This window comes from Scylla paramamosain, chromosome 7 (genome assembly GCF_035594125.1).
Source record: "Scylla paramamosain isolate STU-SP2022 chromosome 7, ASM3559412v1, whole genome shotgun sequence".
NCBI lineage: Eukaryota > Metazoa > Arthropoda > Malacostraca > Decapoda > Portunidae > Scylla > Scylla paramamosain.
This window is the reverse complement of record NC_087157.1, coordinates 19,635,828-19,653,327: the sequence shown is the minus strand read 5'-3', so window position 1 is coordinate 19,653,327 and position 17,500 is coordinate 19,635,828. Positions and strand designations below refer to the sequence as shown.

Below are 17,500 nucleotides of genomic sequence, written 5' to 3'. Positions count from 1 at the left end.
TATCCAGCCCTAAAGGGAAGGTACACAAACACAGTGACCGAAGCTGTGGCCTGATTGACTGCCGCCTCCCTGGAAAGCGCAACGCAAGGATGCTGCACCACCCCTCAATAACCAAACTGTGCCTTCACCTGCGCTACACACACACCACATCACACAACTATCATGCAGTTACACTCTCCCTCACAAACAAAAGTAGACAGACCACAACTCTTTCCCTCACTATTCTCTCCAGTTTTATGTGGTTTTTCTATACCACGTGGTATCAATTCCTGTATCTTGTCAGCTTCTGCTGGAGAGATTGGTGGGGTGGAACCTTCTGTTCTATCCTGTATCTCCCAATAATAGTTAATGTAGAATAATTATCCAAACAGCCTCGTCAGTAACTCAAGGTTTGGTCTTCCGTTGCATTCCTTTGTATTCCTTTGTGTTCTTTCCTCCTCCTCCTCCTCCTCCTCCTCCTCCTCCTCCTGCCTGCTGCTGGATGTGATGGCTCATGAATAACATGTGAATATGTTCTTAAACCACTCAGTGAAATCATAATTCGAGCTGAGAGAGAGAGAGAGAGAGAGAGAGAGAGAGAGAGAGAGAGAGAGAGAGAGAGAGAGAGAGAGAGAGAGAGAGAGAGAGAGAGAGAGAGAGAGAGAGAGAGAGAGAGATTCATGGCAAAAAGTAAATTCCTTCATACAAATGCACCACATTAAGCGCCTCCAGCGTAAGACTGTATAATTATCAGGCAGGAAGCGCGGCAGTAAACACGTCAAGTCTATGGAGAAGGCAGGGCGTGTTTCACTTGCTGGTCTTGCCTCTCACTTTTTCAATATACGTTTTCTTTTTTTGCTTTTCTTTTTCTTCCTTGCATGGATTGACAAGGTGTGGAATAATTGTAAGAAAATACAAATTATACAAAAACTGAATTGGTGTCACTCCAGATAATAATCCTGCTCTTTACTACAACAACAACGACAACAACAACAAAAACAAGAACAACAACAACAACTACTACTACTACTACTTCTACTAGTAGTGGTAGTAGTAGTAGTAGTAGTAGTAGTAGTAGTAGTAGTAGTAGTAGTAGTAGTAGTAGTAGTAGTAGTAGTAGTAGTAGTAGTAGTAGTAGTAGTAGTAGTAGTAGTAGTAGTAGTAGTACTACTACTACTACTACTACTACTACTACTACTACTACTACTACTACTACTACTACTACTACTACTACTACTACTACTATTGCTACTACTTCTGTTATTAACATTCACCTATTAAGACTCAGGAAAGATTTGTCTTTCTCCAACCCTCTGTGCTTCTTAAAAACATGGAGCTGCATTTGGAAATAAAAATTCAAATACCTGAACACAAAAATCATTTAGATGCAAAAGATATCGGACGGATCAACTTGAGTAAACTGGAGTAAACAATGCAATACATGTTTAATTTAGAGTCAGTATAAAATGGTATTCTTACATTTGCATATAGCCATTATTTATACTCACGCTCTCATATCTTCTTGGCGAATGGCAAACAGAGGAACAAAAAAAAATCTTTTCAGTTGCCGCTTCCATACATACAGACAAAAAAAAAATAAATAAATAAAAAAATAAAAGTCAATAAAATAACTAAATATGTTTCTGGAAGTGCCTCAATACTCTTTAAACAACTAGTCACAGGAAGGGGAAAAAACAGAAACAGGCAGAGAATTCCAGAGTTTACCAATGAAAGGGATGAAAGAATGAAGATATTGCTTGACTCCTGGACTACTGAAAGGGAACTTAAAGACTTCTATCACGTCCCCTCTTAACCTACGTCTCTGTAAAGAATGTAAATTTAATGACTTCAATCTCGCCTCGTAAGGAATACTCCTCATCCCCTGTATCCTTTCTGTCATTCTCCTCTGTACTGATTCTAATACACCTATATCTTTCCTGTAATGTGGAGACCAGAATTGCACAACATAGTCTAGATGAGGTCTGACCAGCGCCAAGAATATCATTAATATTACTTCCGGCCTTCTACTTTTAACACTCCTAAAAATTAATCCTAGTACCCTATTTATCCTGTTTCTAGCCTCTATGCATTGTTTTCCTAGACGGAGTTCACAGCTAACTGTAACTCCTAAATCTTTCTCGTACCCTGTAACTACCAGAGATTGTTCGTTTAATGTGTACCTACTGTGTGGGTTTCCTCTACCTACGCTAAGTACTTTACATTTAATGATATTAAATTGCATTTGCCATATGTCCGTCCATTCATTTATCCTAAATCTGCCTGCAAGGCGAAGGCACCCGTTTCTGATCTAATTAATCTATCTTTGTGTCATCCGCAAATTTACTAACATCACTACTAATTCCACTAACCAAGGCATTGATATATATTAGAAATAACAATATCCCTAATACTGATCCCTATGGCACCACACTGATTACATGACCTCACTCGGATTTCGAGCCGTTTATTACAACTCTTTCTCGCCTGTCGCTAAGCCATGACCCTATCCAGCCTAACACCTTCCCATCTATCCCGTGTGCCCTAACCTTTCTCAGGAGCCTTTCATGGGGTACCTTGTCAAATGCTTTACTAAAGTCCAGATACAAGATATCATAACTATCACCATTATCTACTGCCTCGTACTCTTTACTGTAAAAACTTAACAAGTTTGTCATGCAAGACTTCCCCTTCGTGAAGCCATGCTGTGATTGATTTATCAAGTTATGTTTGTCTAAATGTTCCCTAATGTTCCTCGCTCTTATTAACTCTAATATTTTACCTATAACTGAATTTAAGCTGACAGATCTATAGTTAGACGCTAAAGTTTTATCTCCTTTCTTAAAGATGGGTACTACATTAGCCTGCTTCCACATTACTGGTACCTCACCTGACTCAAATGATTTCCTAAAGACAGAGACTAACAGCTCACTAATAACCTCTTTGCATTCCTTAAGTACTCTGGGATATATTTCATCTGGTCCTGGTGTCTTGAACTTTTTTTAGCCTATCTATCTCCTGTTCCACTATCTCTCTAGTTTTGGAAATATCTGTCAGCTTCTCATTCTCATCTGCTCTAAACATCTGTTCACTATCTGGCATATCCTGCATGTTTTCCTGGGTGAAGACAGATGAAAAATACTCATTCAGAATTTTACTAATCTCCTTCCCAGAACTAACCCGTTCCCCATCTGCTGCCTTTAATGGACCTATAGTATCCTTATTCTTCGTCCTCTATTCCTGATAAAATCCCTTGGGATCCGTCTTCACATGGCTGGCTACACTTAATTCATAATTGCCCTTAGCTTTCCTCGTTAACTTCATGACTGTTCTAACTAATTCATTATATTGTGACCTTAAAACTTCTTCACCTGCCCTTAATGTCTTATATATACTTCTCTTCCACCCTATATAATGTTTTAATCTAGCAGTCATCCATTTAGGATAATTTTTCTGTGATCTTATTGCCCTATACGGGATATATGCTAACTGACCTGTATGAACTTTATCTACGAAATATTTATACAATTCATCTACATTTACTTCACCTAATTCCCTCATCTCGGCCCCTACCATCCTCTCTACTCCCTCATCTACTCGCCTCGACCTCACCTCTCTCATTTCAGCATGACCTGACATTCCACCATACTCACACCCATATACCCCTCCCTCTCTCCTCCGCCCCTTCGGAACACATCTTACCTCCTCTTGTCCTACACCCTCACACCTCACCTCACCTCTCACATCTTGCCTTATCTCTCTCAACTCCGTCCCGGACCTGACCTCACCCTGCATCCGTTGCCAGTCAACTCCTTGGAGGTACCTTTTTAATTCCTCAAATTCTGCTCTCCTAAAGTCAAGTATTTTACTAGTGTTTTTGCTTCTAAAAGTTTCTTCCCATTTTAAATTGTACCTAATTTCCCTATGGTCAATGTTACCTAGCTGTCCTTCAACCTCTACCTACGTGACTGCTTCCTCCCTGTTAGTAAGAATTAAATCTAGAATATTATTCCCCCTTGTGGGATCTACGACTACCTGTTTTAAAAAATTATCCTGAATTACCTTAAAAAATTCTGCTTCCTTCTTACCCACCATCAGACTCCAGTCGATATTCCTAAAATTAAAATCTCCTACCACACATACCTGACTGTACCTGCCTGCTCTATTTATTTCCTGCCACAGTGAGGTGTTAATTTCCTTTGTACTGGTCGGTGATCTGTACACTACTCCCACTACTGTACATTGCTGTACTACTACTGCTTTCCTATCTGTTTTAGATCTACTGTTAATACAACACTGTAATGTGTCCCTAACGTATAACGCGACGCCTCCTCCTCTCCTGTTTTCCCTATCTTTATAGAACAATGTATAACCATCTATCTTGACCTCTGGATTAAATACTTTTCCTCACATATCTAACCAAGTTTCAGTTAAAGCAATGATATCAAATTTCTCTACACACACTATTCTTCTAAGCAAGTCTATTTTATTTAAAATACTGCTACATTTTGTGTGGTAAATACTTAAGCTATTTCTCATCTTCCCTGAGCTAGCTACCTTTCTAGATTTAACTAATTTCTCCTATGTTTACTCCTCACAACACCTTCTTCCCACAACTCTTTCCCGTATATGAAGTGAGTTATGGCAAATAATTGGCGCATTTTGTGCGCTCGAGCTCGATCTGTAGTGATGAGGCGATAGTTGTGCGAGTTGCGAGGCAGAAACCTTCGCCCACATGCCGATAAATCGAAATATGCAAAATACAGCAAAAAAAGGTGAGTCTGACGAAGAAATTAAATAAAATAACAAAGATACGCCTTCAAAAGTTACCAAGAAGTGTTTCCGAAAATGAAATCGAAACTTTTATATACGATGGACATCAAAAGGTGCTCCTGGCCAAATCATCGTTGTGCCCTCCAGGGCCAGGCGGGAGCGGTGGGGTGTACAGATGTGCGGTAACAAAAACTAGAGCCCCCTCGCTCCGCTACGGGAATGATCCCTCCAAAGATATTAAATACGTTACTAAATGATTAAGAAAATCATAAATTATCTTTCATTCGCTGACAAGGAAAATAAAAACGTGAGGAAAACTAATATTTTCAGAAATCTACAACGACGAGCCTCTAAAAAAAGGGAGACAAATAGTGTGGGCCGGCTCTAGTCATCAAGGCCCACGTCACCTTGACTTTTCAAGGCGACAATCAACACACACAGAGACAAATAAGAACACTTCACAGAACTATACAAGCTTTCCTCTCTTTGATTTTACTTGAATAAAGCTGCAACAAAGGTTATGACGCTAAAAAGTTACCTTAGGTTAGGTCACAAATATCATGGTGGTAACGCTTCCCGGGAAATCAGAGTTAAAAATAATATCAATACCAATTGAACAAAGAAAATATAAATATCTTTTCTCCATAGAAGGAGAGTTTTTTTTTTTTTTTTTTTTTTACGTGGAAACCAAATTCACACTAAATGAAATGTGTTACAGTAATAGTTTCCAAGGACACTTTATCATAACGTGCAAAATATTATTAATCTACATAACGGTAAAACACACTAAAGGATAAATAGACATACAAACTAGAAGATCTGATATTTGTTACCTAAAAAAGACCTCAAGTGAGGTCGTACATACGTACATACAAAAAAATAAAAAAAATAAAATAAAAGAAAATAAAATAAAAAAAAATATATATATATATATATATATATATATATATATATATATATATATATATATATATATATATATATATATATATATATATATATATATATATATATATATATATATATATATATATAAAACGAACGCAAAAATGACAGCTAATTGTTAGGTTTCAATTGAATCTCTAAGTAAATATTTATACCAAAAAGATGACACCATTATAGAAAACATATGATTTCGTATCCTTCTTTTCTCTATGCATACATTAAAATAAGCACACGAAGACTGGAATACAAAAATTATAGTTTTGAAAAAGATTCTCGGTTAATCCTCAAAGGACTTTTTTCCCTGTAAGATGTTGCAATGAACATTATAGACTAAATTTACATTCTGTCTTCTTTCACATATATACCCTAGGAAGGCAGAAACATGGGAGACAAAAACAACGCATTGGAAAAAGGTTTAAACTAATCCTTCAATGGATAACACTACTGACACGATACCATGGAAGCACATCCTTTCTTTCCTTCACAGATTCGTGGGAAGCTGACAGGAGAAAGGCAGGCAACAGTGACAGGTTTCCGTTGACATAAAAAAAAAAAAATCCAAAATAGAGGGCACATGATGTAATGAAGCAGGTACTCACTTTCCTCCTGCATGTGTTGGGAGTGTTCACCGCGGCACCACCTGCCATCCTTTCCTGAAAATATCAAAACATCCACATAAAAAAGTGATGCAGCTTCACTATTCTAAAAAGAGCTAAAAATGAAGCATCATAAACAGAACCACCAGAAATCATTTACTGCATGAGTTAACAACATACACATGAACAAAAGAGGAAAGAATAAATACTGAACAAAAACACGAAATGTCATAAATAAAACGTGTCAAATTCCTCCAAGCAAGAACACATGGATACATGGAAAACAACACTGAAAACAGAACACACTTCAAACGCTGAGAATGTTAAATATGCACAACAGCTGCAACAAAATAAAACGAACAAACACCATTACATATATAACAAGATCAAATAAGAAAATAAAAAGAAGCAAAAATAATAAATGTAAAGCTTGCCAACATTCAGCGGTGTCTAGAATATGAAGGTGGTAGTTAAGTGAGACTGAAGAGGAGGAGCACAAGTCATGCTGCGATTGATGCATGAAGGCAATCAAGGGAGAGGGTCGCACAGAGGAGGCGGGACGCAAGGCGCCTTCAGGCCAGTCACTGCTGGTGTCCCTCGCCTCCCCTTCCTGCCTCGCTGCGAGGTGAAGGGGCCACTACCACCGCTGCCTCAACACTTACACTACCTTTGCGTCTCAACACTGAAATGCTTCAATGAATGGGAATGAACGGGAAAGTAATGGTCACTTAGAATTGCTTATAACAAGTACATGTTACTAAGTGTTTTAAATCAATCTGTCTGTCTGCGTCTGTCTGTTTATCTCTGCCTCACATGTTCACTATAATGCTCTGTAAGAATGAGCATCCCAATCTCTGTTGCTTTGTTGCAGCGCATCTATTTGTATTAATGTTGTGTGTGTGTGTGTGTGTGTGTGTGTGTGTGTGTGTGTGTGTGTGTGTGTGTGTGTGTGTGTGTGTGTGTGTGTGTGTGTGTGTGTGTGTGTGTGTGTGTGTGTGGTGTAACATTACGAGTGGAACAATATTTACGAGTATGGGTCAGTAGGTCTGTCTTCTGGTATATTTAGTAGTTTTAGGAAATCAATGACAACTACGTATTGTGCACGAAAAATGGCATACCGTAAATACGAGGCCATGAGAGAAAAATATAGTTAGGTCACTATGTTTGCATTTTCTTCGCTTACAGTAATTGTTATCACGAAAGAATATACGAGTAACGGAAGAGGCATACGTTTATATTGTGCAAACATTATGCTGTATTAATATCCCACTGACTAATTCAGTTAGACTTTTGGTTAAGTACTCACTGCAGGGCACGATAAACTATTTATTAAAGTATTTTACAAAAAAATTGTGAAAATATATTCATTGGAATGAAATATTCCAGTTTCTGCCGCTATTTAAAACTACTTTGTCCATGTCTGTGCCTGCCCGCACATCCATCTGTCCCTCTGTCTATTTGTCTGTCTGTCTGTCTGCTTCCTTGCCTTCTATTTTTGCCTGCCTGCCTGTCTGCCTGCTTCTTTGCCTGCCTATCCTCTTCAAGTTAGCCTGACTATTTCCCTGTCACCCTGTCTGTCTGCCTGCTTTCTTTCTTTCTTTTTTGTATGTCCATCCACCTCTTTCCCCGCCCGTTAGTCTGTCTGCCTCCCTGCTTGCTTGCTTGCTTGCTTGCTTGCTTGCTTGCTTGCTTGCCTCCCTGCCTGTCTGTTTGACCGTCTGCCTTCCTGCCTACCTGTCTCTCTCTCTCTCTCTCTCTCTCTCTCTCTCTCTCTCTCTCTCTCTCTCTCTCTCTCTCTCTCTCTCTCTCTCTGATGATTATCTAAACAAGTCAAAACATTATTTAAACCACTACTACGAAATACCAAGGTACTTGAAGGCTTGTCTGTAAGTGGTATCAGTGTGAACAGGTTACATCACGCTCCTATACAATCATGATTTACGCAGCACACCCTCCATAGTAGGTTGGCAGGCACTTCCCACACGTTAAGGAGTCCTTCTTCATTTCGCTCTCTAATTTAAACTTCTTTATACAAATGAAATTAAACTTCGGGATTTAAATGGTCACTTTCTTTCTTATCGCATAAACAAAAATGTGCTGGACAAATATAACGAAAATATTTATATTAAAAAAAAACAATAATAATATTCGTATATATATATATATATATATATATATATATATATATATATATATATATATATATATATATATATATATATAGTCTTTTTACTCTGACAGGCGATGCTACTGTTACGACGACGACGATGAGAACGAGGACGACGACGATTAGAGGCACAGCACGAACGATGGCAAAAACAGCAGTGGTGACTTTTGTAAAGTTTAGCACCAGCAGCAGCAACAACAGCAGCAGCAGCAACAGCAGCAGCAGCCGCAGCAGCACCAGCAGCAGCACCAGCAGCAGCACCAGCAGTAGCACCGGCAGCAGCAACAGCAGCAGCAGCAGCAGTAACAGCAGCAGCAACAACAACATTAGCAACAGCAACAACGGCAGCGGCAGCGGCAGCAGCAGCAGCAGCAGCAGCAGCAGCAGCAGTAGTAGTAGTAGTAGTAGTAGTAGTAGTAGTAGTAGTAGTAGTAGTAGTAGTAGTAGTAGTAGTAGTAGTAGTAGCAGCAGCAGCAGCAGCAGCAGAAGCAGTTGTTCTGGTAGTTATTGTTGAAGGAAGTAAAAGCAGCAATACCAACAAGAGCAGCAAGATCAGCGAGGGCAACAGCAGCAGCAGCACCAGCTTCAGCAGCACCAGCAGCAGCAGCAGCAGCAACAGCAGCATATTAAGTGTAATAATCTCCAACAGATAAAACACGCGGTGAGAAGTAACACGAGGCATCCTGGACAAACACCTGTCCACCTCGGCCCTGCAGGAGCACCTCACCGGCCAGTGTTCTTTCAGTGTTAATTCACATCTCAGTCCTTTATGTATTGTTGTGCCGGCGAGGCAAGACGCCTTGAGGAGCGCCACGCGCCAGACATTCCTTCCCGGGCTGGTTTTCAACCTACGTCTGTCTTCACTTGTTAAATATAAATGTGTAGCAAGAAATACAATTACCGTCTTTCCTTCGGTATTTAAAACTATTAATGTCTTTATACATTTGGCATCCTTTAATCCATGCTTCCATTTTTGGCATTATTTTGGTTTCCTGCTGTAGTTTGTACGTTCATTATAAGAGTGAAATATACTCTCAAGTGTGAAAAATTGCGATATCTCTAAACACAGCCCATCACAGGTCAAACTTAGCCTGGTGCCACAGAAAGTTTGATAAAACTAGCAAATAATAATTTTTCTTTACTATTCAATGTTTTCTGGAAACAAAGGCAATTCCTGGAGTATGAGGAATCCCTGTTCTCTTTCTTCGTCCCGGTGGAGGAAACACAAAGACGCTCACTCTCATTCTAGATTTACACCTTCACCACCACCACCACCACCATAAATAAAATAAAAAAATACACATAAATCTCTTGAACACGTGATGCCAGACCTTTAGAAGATTAGATATATTTCTGGATAGTTGGGATGAGTGGACACAGGTTTGCAAGTCTTATACAAGAACTGCCGCCTTTGGACGGAGTAATAAGACAGTCTTCTGCGGAAGAAAAAAGGAGGAGGAATAGGAGGAAGAATACAGCAACATTCTCGCATGCATAGTTGAAGTTGAAGTGTGGATGTCTGAAGCAGCAGCCTTGCCTGGCACTTTCACAATCAGTCCCCTGTTAGCGTACTTTCCTTTCATGAACCCCTGGAACTTTTTTCCCTCTCATCTCAAGGCGTCGCTAAACACAACCCATCACAGGTCGAACTTAGCCTGGTGCCACAGAAAGTTTGACCAGTCGTAGTTTACATATATATGTTTCTTCCTCTGATGGCGGTGACGCTGCTGTTTCTTCCTCCGATAACAGTGGTGGTAATTCTTTTTCTTTGCCTCTTTTTCTTGTTTTCTTCCTCTGATGGCGGTAATGCTGCTGCTGCTGCTTCTTCTTCCTCTGATGGCGTTGCTTTCTGTTCTTGTTCTTCTAAGACAGTTTGGTGGTCTGAATTGGTTGGTGATAGGGTATTTAGAGTGGGGATAGTAGGAGTACTGCACACTCACCTCCCTTGCTCCCCAGTCAAAATTCAAGTCAGGTTGGTGGAAGACTGGGAAGGGTAGGGAGGTGCTGCACACTCACCTCCCATGCTCCCCAGGTTACATTTGTAACATCAGTCAGGTTGGTTGTTTTTGGAGTTGCCGGGATCAGTCAGTCAGGCCCCGTCAGTCAAGGGTAGTGCTAGGCACTCACCTTGCCAAGATCAGAGGGGTGGTGATGGTGGTGTGTACATTTGGAGTTGGTAGGATGAGTCACATTGGTGGTCAAAGTCAAACTGGGAGACTGGGAAGTGTAGGGAGGTGCTGCACACTCACCTCCCGTGCTTCCCAGGGGCGGTCAGGATGGTGGGTCTTTGGAGTTGCCAGGATGAGTCACGGGAAGTGCTACGCACTCACCTTGCCAGGATCAGTTGCCAGGGTGGGGAGTACTGGTGGTGGTCGGTACAATTAGAGTTCCTAGGATGAGTCAGATTGGGGATCAAAGTCAAACTAGAAGGCTGGGAAGGGTAGGGAGGTGCTGCACACTCACCTCCCGTGCTTCCCAGGTGGGGTGGTGGTCTTTGGAGTTGTCAGGGTCAGTCAGGTTGGTATTGTTTTATTTTTATTATTTATTGTAGATTGCCAGACTCAGTCATTTAATTGAGGGGGAAGTAGGAGTTTTATTGTTTTTACTTTATTTATTTTTGTTTTTATTTATTTTTTATTTTTCATTTATTTTGGGAAGGGTAGGGAAGGGTAGGGAGGTGCTGCACACTCACCTCCCATGCTCCCCAGGTTACATTTGTAACATTTGTCAGATTGGTTGTTTTTGGAGTTGCGGGGGTCAGTCAGTCAGGCCCACTCAGTCAAGGGAAGTGCTACGCACTCACCTTGCCAAGATCAGAGGGGTGGTGGTGGTGGTCTGTACATCTGGAGTTGGTAGGATGAGTCACATTGGTGGTCAAAGTCAAACTGGGAGACTGGGAAGGGTAGGGAGGTGCTGCACACTCACCTCCCATGCTCCCCAGAGTCAGTCAGTTTGGTGGTCTGTTGCCAGATTACAGTAAGATTTGTAGGTCAGTCAGGTTGGTTGTTTTTATGGTTGCCAGGGTCAGTAAGGCAGGTGGTAGGGAAGTGCTACGCACTCACCTAGCCAGGACAGGGTAGGATGTAGGGATGTATGGATCAGGGTCAGAGTGGGACACAGAGTAGGAGGTACTGTTGGTCTGTACATTTGGAGTTGTTCTTTGAAGTTGCCAGGATGAGTCAGGTCAAACTGGGAGACTGGGAAGTGTAGGGAGGTGCTGCACACTCACCTCCCATGCTCCCCAGGGCCAGTCAGTTAGGTGATTACATATCTGTAAGTCAGTCAGGTTGGTTGTTTTTGGAGTTGCCAGGGTCAGTCAGTCAGGGTCAGTCCAGGGAAGTGCTACGCACTCACCTTGCCGAGATCAGAAGGGTGGTGGTGGTGGTGGTCTGTACAGTTGGAGTTGCTCTTTGGAGTTGGTAGGATGAGTCAGATTGGTGGTCAAAGTCAAACTGGGAGACTGGGAAGGGTAGGGAGGTGCTGCACACTCACCTCCCGTGCTTCCCAGGTGGGTGGTGGTCTTTGGGGTTGTCAGGGTCAGTCAGTTGGTATTGTTTTATTTTTATTATTTATTGTTGATTGCCAGACTCAGTCAGTTTTATTGAGGGGGGAGTAGGAGTTTTATTGTTTTTGTTTTATTTACTTATTTTTTCATTTATCTTTTTTTTATTACTTTTATTATTTTTTATACCTATATATATATTTTATTCTTTTTGGTCTGGCAGTCCGTAGACTTGGGGAGAGAAGGGAAGTGCTGTGCACTCACCTCCCTTGCTCTCCCGAGGTCCGAGGTGGTAAGGAGGTTTTTATTTATTTTTATTTATTTATTTATTTATCTTTATTTACTTATTTTATTTTATTTTATTTTATTTATTTATTTTTTTTTTTGCGTGGTAGGTTAGGAGACAAGGGAAGTGCTATGCACTCAACTTAATTCTTTATTTTTTCTTTTCTATCTTTTGCCGGAGACAAGGGAAGTGCTATGCACTCACCTTAATTCTTTATCTATTTTTTTTTCTATCTTTTGCCTGGTAGGTTGGAAGAGAAGGGAAGTGCTATGCACTCACCTTTATATTTTTTATTCTGTTAGGTGAAGAGAAGTGCTATGCACTTACCTTTATTTATTTATTTATTATTTTTTTTTTATTTATTTATTTATTTTTGTTTTATTATTTTTTGCCTGGTAGTCCGTAGACTTGCCAGGGTTAGGTAGGGGAGAGAAGGGAAGCGCTGTGCACTCACCTCCCTTGCTCTCCCGGGGGCCGGTAAGGCGGTGCCTTCCTCCCCTGGGGAGGGGTAGGGAGGTGCTGCGCACTCACCTCCCCTCCTCCCCGTGGGCAGTTCCATCACACATGGTGATGGAGGGATGCTCTTTCAAGGTTTTTGTGAGTTCCGAGAGGGGGGTTCGAACCTACGCGCCCCTCACTTCCCTCACGCCAAACTCAAAGTGCATCACTCTACCCACTGGGCCACGAGGGCCCTTTTTCTTTTTTTTAAAGTTGGTCTATTTCCCCATCTTCCCCATCTTTTTTGTAAAGTTGCTCTATTTAACCACCTTATGTTCACGCCAGTATGTATTAAATAATTACGATGTGAATTATTTTCATGACGTTATTTATTTATTATATTTTGTATGGGATATGACACTGGGTTCCCAAGACTGTCACTACGCCATGAAACCCCAACGGTAAACAAGATATATTTGAACACATCATTTCCCTTCCTGTGTTCATGCAGCACCAAAAGTTCAATAAGAAAAACTGCTGCTCATTCTAATGTGAACGTTCATCCCACAGTGATAATTAGATAACTGTTGACTTGTGGGAGTATGTCGTGGAGTACAAATAGCAGTAGGTAAGATCAGAGAACTTTACAGAGGCAGGAATTCCTTGGTTATGGAGCAGCCTTCTGGAACCCTACCCTGTGCTGCACCACCACCACCACCACCGACAACAACAACAATAACAACACACCATTACACCTGTCCATCCTGCAGCACATGCAAAAAAAACATGCAGTAAAAAAACCCAAAGTTGATATTATTCCACTTTAGAATTTACCATATATTACACGATGTGTACTGAGCACTGGGCTATAGCGGACTACTGGAGTGGCGATCTGTGTATACAAGTGCCGCGTACTTCGTCAGTCCTTCGCCTGGGCCAAAAAACGGAAACGAATTCAAAGAATTCAATTCCAGTGTGAGAATACCGACAGTGGAAGAGAGTTACTTGTAACGGTAATTGCTAGGCAACTAGGCCTAAGGCCATACAGCTCCCGACGCCTCATCTGAAACCTGACCCCAATCCAATGTACACTAACTGAGATTGGTGGGTTCAGGAGTGAATGCAAAAATACTAACAACACATTATGAAAACGTTCTTGGCACAAAGAAGTGGCCGTGTTCATGACGTGTACCATATACCTACGTCCCTACTTCATAACCATGGGGAAGGACTTTCGCTCTGCAGGCATTATGTTATTGTAGCAGCAATGTCATAACAAGCTAATCGTTATTATTCCACACACTTGACCTTTGCTGAATATCATTTAAGTATTTTTTTCCACATATAAAATTAATCAATGAGTGCACGCGGGCCACACTAAATCAACTGGCGCGCGGGCCTACAGTTCAATGACACTGCTCTAGACATTTTTCTTTCCCACTCGACATAAATATAAACAACCAGAACGATCGCTTTTGGGGGATGGAAAACGAGTTTACCAATGACTCATCATAACAAAATATACGGTACTACCATAGACAGCACCCTATCAACGTACTCCTGGCTTGTTCATGAACACAGGTAGCTGTTGATAGGAAGCCTTAAATTACATCAGCCGCTTGAAAAAAAAAAAAAAAAAAAAAAAAAAAAAAAACACGCCAGAGTTCAGCCGTGGACTCGCGCGTCATCAGCATCATCACCCAGTTGATTTGTCCAATTTTCCCTTATTGTTATTCAATAGCAATAAGAGAAAATGGGAAAAACTGCAAGGATAACCATGGTAACAGAAGGAAAATAAAGGAAAACATACGTGCACTCGACAACTTGAAAAAAAAAGTTTTGTCTTAGGTGGCGGTGAACAAACTTACCATATTAAATAAACTTGTTATGGCCAAATAGAGCATATATAAGCAACATATTAAAAAAAAAAAAATAATAATAATAATAATAATGTAATTCATGGCAAACTAGATATCCTTAGACCAAATGCAAGAAAAAGCCAAAAATTGTGTTTTGGCCTAAAAAAGGCGAATCTGGCAGTCCTGATCTCCGACAACGTGACGTCATGCGCGGAAAATTGAAAAAAAAAAAAAAAAGTGTAACAAAAGTGGGCTTGCTGGGTTCTCTATACTGTGCCTGGCGCTTTCAAGGGAGGCATCAGTCAATCAGGCTCCGGCTACCATGCGACTCCTATAAGAGTGCACTTCTCGTAAAGGAGCGCCGCACTCCTGCAGCAGTGACCCCTGGTACCTCAAATCCCTATGACAGTCACTGATTGGGTCCTTGAGTTTTCAATGCCCCTCACAGCTAATTGTTCATCATGTGATGAGAGAAGGAGGAGGAGGAGGAGGAGGAGGAGGAGGAGGAGGAGGAGGAGGAGGAGGAGGAGGAGGAGGAGGAGGAGGAGGAGGAGGAGGAGGAGGAGGAGGAGGAGGAGGAGGAGAATAAAAACAAAGCCTAAAGAGCAAAAGTTCCTGAGGTCTTTACTGGGCTGTTTGGGTAACTACTCTACGCTAACTAGTGGAAGAGACAAACAGGATAGCACAGAAAGAGGAACCAAACGAATACAAAAGAAGTCCAAACAGTAACAGACCAAGAGGTCCTTGTAAGTTTCTTTGGGTAACTATTCTACTCTATTAGTGGTAGAGAAAGGATAGCACAGAAGAAGGGTCCTTCCATCCCCCACCCCCTATCCCTCCAGGCAAGGGTCACATGAAAAATGGTACCATGTTGTACAGAAAAAACAACATGGAGTGTGAGAGGAAACTAAAGAAAGACAGGAGGACTACTTCGACCATATACAATCTACATGCCAGCACGGACAGTATGGAGTGAACGTGTTCGTTATTCAGACACGAACAATGACAACCGGGAATTAGTGTCTACATACTTGTCAAGACAGGTTTTCAATGAGTGAACAGTGCCTGAGTTAACGACGCTTGATGGAACACAATTCAACATATTTATGACACGATTGAAGTAAAATGTTTGGCTTCATTTGTTTGAAATCGCTTACCTATTATTTGCTATTGTTTCTTGTAATATTAGACATGTTGAATCTTAGGAAGAATTCCGGTCTGATATTTGTGAAAGCCTTAAAAGTTTAGTAAAGCAATATCAGATCCCCTCTTAGCCTGCGTTTGGAGAGGGAGAATAGATCTCGTTCTTTAAGGCGTTCCTTGTAGGGTTTATTGCGAAGCCTTCGAGTAATTTTCGTTACTCTATTTCGTATTGTTTTTTTTTTCTATAATCTCTCAATATTCCTTTTATAACAGGATGACAAAAACTTTACATTGTATTCAAAATGAGGACGTACAAGTGAGTTGTATAAGGTGAGATCTTTTTTTTTTCAGATTGGAAGGTGAAAACTATTAATTTATTGGCAATTTCAATGACTTCGTTGCATTGTTTGCTTGGTTCAAGATCTGTTGTCACTAAAGCTCCCAGATCTTTCTCAGGATCCAAACTTTTGATGGAGGATTACTTTTTATAATTTTCCTGCCGATTGCTATTTCCAATATTTGATACGTGGCATTTATCAAAATTAAAGTTATAAGCCACGTTTCACACCATTCAATGAGAGTGTATGCATCATTTTGCAAAATTTGACGCTGGTTTGGTGTCAGTCTTGTTAGCAATTTTAGTGTCTGTGAATTTTGACAGTTTACTTCTGATTCCTTCGTCTATGTCATTCATATATATTATGAAGAGGATCTGCCCTAAGATTGAACATTGAGGAACGCCACTGCTTACATTAACCCAATTTGAAGAATCAGAGTTTCTGGTGACCCCGCACTACAATATATATTGTACTGTCAAAAAAAGAAGAAGAAAAAACGAAAAAATAAAACAAAACAATAAGGAAGAGGAAAGAAAAAAAAAGGTAGAATAAGTAAAAAGAAGGAAGAAATGGAGAAGATGAATGAAGTATGGAGAATAACAAACGATCATACTACACGGGAAAGGGAAGATAATTGGCACTAGATATCGAGGAAACCGAGGAAACACAAACAAGGACACAGGACCCAAGCACTCCACAACAGGAAGACGGCCATACAACCTGGGAAGGCAGCCTGGGTCAAGGAGGGATTAACGGTAATGATAGCAGGGGCAAGGCAGAGAAAGGATTTGAAAGGGAAAGTAGGCCAGGAGGCGTGAGGCACCAAGAAGGACAAGTCAGCCTACGCCCACTTAACGCTCCGCCTCCAAACTGCCCCTACCCTCTGACTGGCTTCTGTATCAAGCACCACGCCTGTGGGTGGATCACATGCATAGATGAGCAATGTGAATAGTAGATACGTAAAATGTTATGAAAATTACGATAGTTTTTTGAGAGAAACAGGCAGTCCCAAACGACTGTATATTATAGCGTGTAACAGTGGAATAATTCAGTAGCGGAGAGTTGCGGAGATTAGCAGACACAGACCCAGAGGTTCCAGAGGGCCTGACCAGAGAGGGGTCGAGATGGACGGAATAACTTGAAAGTAAGTGCAGTTTGAAAGCGTAATGCAGTCTATAAATCAATGATCTTATTAAAGGAGGAGCAGGATGTTTAACTGATGTTTTATGTTTGTTATGACAGGTGTGTATGATGTACGAAGATTTACTCAGTCATGGAATGTTTATAGTAAGTGATGTGTTGCAGATAGCACGTGTGTTTTTGTAACTGAACATTAATGGCGCCGACTGAATATTTGTTGTGTTTGAGCATTTCATATTGTCTGTGTTTTGCACGATGACTGCGCTGATCAGTGAATATGTTGAAGAAATATAAGGTAACACTTAATAACTTTGAATGATTTGAAGATGAATGCGAG

The 17,500-nt window shown here is 40.8% G+C and overlaps 1 long non-coding RNA gene across 2 annotated transcripts in view; it reads right to left on the bottom strand.

Annotated features, from left to right (window-relative positions):
- LOC135101834 (uncharacterized) overlaps nt 1–17,500 on the bottom strand; it is a 105,484-nt gene that overhangs the window by 21,867 nt on the left and 66,117 nt on the right. Inside the window, exon 3 of one of the 2 annotated variants that reach the window (XR_010269391.1) lies at nt 6,294–6,347. The exons of the other annotated variant lie outside the window; for it this stretch is intronic. This is a non-coding gene — a long non-coding RNA (uncharacterized LOC135101834). The remainder of the gene's footprint in view (nt 1–6,293; nt 6,348–17,500) is intronic. 2 annotated transcript variants of the gene reach the window in all.